This window comes from Amphibalanus amphitrite, unplaced genomic scaffold (assembly GCF_019059575.1).
Source record: "Amphibalanus amphitrite isolate SeventyFive unplaced genomic scaffold, NRLGWU_Aamphi_draft 002395F_arrow, whole genome shotgun sequence".
Classification (NCBI taxonomy): Eukaryota; Metazoa; Arthropoda; class Thecostraca; order Balanomorpha; family Balanidae; genus Amphibalanus; species Amphibalanus amphitrite.
In genome coordinates, this window is record NW_024883844.1 from 30,001 (window position 1) to 33,788 (window position 3,788).

A 3,788-nucleotide genomic window follows, 5' to 3' on the forward strand; every position below is an offset into this window, starting at 1 on the left:
TTTCTATAGGACCGAGGGCGCAGGTCCTATGTTGGCGTTCAAAAATGTACACGTATGGAAGCCATAGTGACATCGTATGCGTTACTTCCGTCCGGGGAATGTGCGTCCCGGACGGAATGACGGTAACAATCATGCACAGAAATGCACACAACTGAGAATGATCCTTCCGCAGGTTCACCTACGGAAACCTTGTTACGACTTTTACTTCCTCTAGACGACCAAGTTTGGGCGTCTTCCCGGCCGCACGGCCGAAGCCAGCAGCCAGTCTAGGCGACCTCACCAAATCATCCATCGGTAGTAGCGACGGGCGGTGTGTACAAAGGGCAGGGACTTAACCCTCGCCCGCACATGGGGGGGGTGGTTGCCACCCCCCCCAGGCAGTCTTTCTGCTCTGCACTCAACATTTTTAGAGCTAGAAGGCTGATTTTTCGTATAGCTGCTCGTCTATCCTTTCTTGATGTCCACTGAAAATTTCAAGTTTCTGTGATTTTTGGTTTCGGAGATATGACCTTGTTTTTCAGGTCATGTCATGACCCAAATGGCCAATTCTCAACATCTTGCGTTTGCCATGGGCCTTGTGAGCTTTTGACACCCTGATTTCGGCCTTTTTTGCCAGTCTTACCTCCCACCTATCATGGAACATGTTGTTCGACGATGTACAGGGGTCAAGGTCAGGGTCAAGGTCAACCTAGGTCATCTAAGATAATTGCGTTTTAGGCAAGCTGAATTTACTTTTTGTGAAGTTTTTTGACTGCATTTTTGGTAAAAGCTTCTCAGATCATGATTTCATGTGATATGGACCCAAAAACAATCGGTGCACACATCAGTATACACACAGACACACACAGACATACAAACACATATAATTAACCTTGACCTAACTTGACCTGAAATGACCTCAGCAGCAAAATTCTGGTCGGATAGTGTGACAAAGAGGTTCTAGCTGGCTTGGCACCAGAAAACAGCATCGTCATCCGTATTTGATAAGCAGCGCACTTAATATCCAACGGTGAACCAAAACAGCAACATTTTTTAGTTTGACCTGACCTGGAAGGTCAATGACTGACCTGAGAAGGTAAAACTGGGTATCATTGGATTCGTCTTTTCCCAAAGAATCTTTCTGGTCTTTACTGCTAAGCTCTATCTCCAACAGGAACGAAATGGCGCGGGGGGGTGGCAACCACCCCCCCCATGTGCGTTCTAGGATGGGAAAATGGCATGTGCGGGCGAGGGTTAATCAACGCAGGCTAGTGACCTGCGCTTACTTGGAATTCCTCGTTCATGGGGGACAATTGCAACCCCCAATTCCCATCACGAAAAGGGTTCAAACGTTTGCCCAGCTCCTCACGGAGAGGGGTGTTGAACGGCGCGCTGACCACTTCAGTGTAACACGCGTGCAGCCCAGAACATCTAAGGGCATCACAGACCTGTTATTGCTCCATTTCCTTCGGCTGGGACGCCGATGATCCCTCTAAGAAGCAAACCGCAGTCACAAGAGACTGACAGTTTCAAGTTTAATAGGCCAGAGTCTCGTTCGTTATCGGAATAAACCAGACAAATCACTCCACCAACTAAGAACGGCCATGCACCACCACCCACTGAATCAAGAGAGAGCTATCAGTCTGTCAATCCTTACGGTGTCCGGGCCTGGTGAGTTGTCCCGTGTTGAGTCAAATTAAGCCGCAAGCTCCACTCCTGGTGGTGCCCTTCCGTCAATTCCTTTAAGTTTCAGCTTTGCAACCATACTTCCCCCGGAGTCCAAAAACTCTGGTTTCCCCGGGGAAGCTGCCCGCACAGTCCGTGTAGTGACCGTTGCGGATTGCTGGTCGACATCGTTTACGGTTAGAACTAGGGCGGTATCTGATCGCCTTCGAACCTCTAACTTTCGTTCTTGACTAATGAAAACATTCTCGGCAAATGCTTTCGCAGTAGTTCGTCGTGCGACGGTCACAGGATTTCACCCCTCGCGTCGCAATACGAATGCCTCCGTCAGTCCCTATTAATCATTTCCCTTCGACTCTCAAAACCAACCAAATCGAGCCAGGGACGTATTCTCCAATTCCATGAATATGTATACAGGCATTAAGAGCCTGCTTTGAGCACTCTAATTTGTTCAAGGTAACGTCGCCGGTCGCCATCAGGCCCCTCCGAAGAACGGCCCGACGACGGATCCGGCACGATTGAATGCGGCCAGCCGATATTTGGGAGCCCAGCAGTGACGCGCGAGCGCCGCCGCCAGGCATACCGGACCGGACACGCACTGATATCCAACTACGAGCTTTTTAACCGCAACAGCTTTAATATACGCTACTGGAGCTGGAATTACCGCGGCTGCTGGCACCAGGCTTGCCCTCCAGTCGATCCTCGTTAAAGGATTCACGTTGTACTCATTCCGTTTGAGAGATCTCGGTTAACGAGACCTCTGTAAGGTATTTATTGTCACTACCTCCCTGAACTGGGAGTGGGTAAGTTACGCGCCTGCTGCCTTCCTTAGATGTGGTAGCCATCTCTCAGGCTCCCTCTCCGGAACCGAACCCAGATTCCCCGTTACCCGTCAGAGCCACGGTCAGCCACTAGCAAACCGTCGAGAGCTGATAAGGCAGATATTTGAAAGGCGCGTCGTCGGTACAAGACCGTACGATCCACACAATGTTATTGTGATTCATCGGAGAACGACCGCCACGAGGGCGATCATCGGTTTTCAGCCAATAAAAGCGCCCCGGCCGACCCGAGAGCCGGCACTGGGGCTCGGTTGCATGTATTAGCTCTAGAATTACCACAGTTATCCATGTATCACTGTCTCGGCCAGTAAATAATAACTGATTTAATGAGCCATTCGCGGTTTCACCTTAGTGAGGCTTGTACTGATACATGCATGGCTTAATCTTTAAGACAAGCATATCACTACTGGCAGGATCAACCAGGTATCTAAGACGCTCGCGCGCAGCTGCACTGCGCGGGCGCTTAGTGTCGGCGGCGTCAGACGCCGCCGAAACAGCACTCATGTACGACATGTGCCGTTCGTTTTGCAACGGGCGATCGCATTTCACGCTCGTGCGTCCGACGTGGTCGGACAGACTCGTCTCAGCGAGGGTGTCTCTGGCGGTGAGCACCGCGCGTCTCAAATTTCAGCACGTTTGCGCCGGCTGACTGTTGTCGACCGCACCCGGGCCGAGTCACCGCGGCGCAACTGCGCTGTCTCTGCTCTGGCGAACGTCTGCTCGTGGGGCGACTGGTAACGCGATGGCGACGCGCACATTCGGGCCGGCCGTCCGCCGCACGGCCACCGTGCGCGCTCTGTTCGCTCGCTCGCTCGCCACCTCACGACGATTGCCGCCACAAGTTTCAAACCGTTTGCCGTGCGCTCTTAAGCTTTACCGGCTCCCCGCTAGGTGGCGCGCGCTCCCATCGGATGCACATTGAATATACGGAGGGCGAAATTCTTGGCAGCTGTATTTTTTTGTACACTCTCTGTTGGCCGAACGCACTGTTCCGTGCTGTGCACGCCAGAAGTGCGCTGGTCCACGCGGCGAAAAGTCCGCTCGGCTCGGCGCGCCGCCAGTGGGCGACGGACGGCATCGGCCCGCGCCGCCGACGACGCTAGCGGCGCCCCAAGGACGACGTACCGGGCGCGCCGGCCACCGGGCGCCCGCCCGGGCACCCACGAGCCGCTGGCCAGCCGGCCGTAAAAACAAACGAAGGCATAAGATCAATTACAGGACCAATAAACCAGCTATGTCCGCTCGCTTCGCGTCGCACTGGGTCATAAAATGATACACCAGCACATT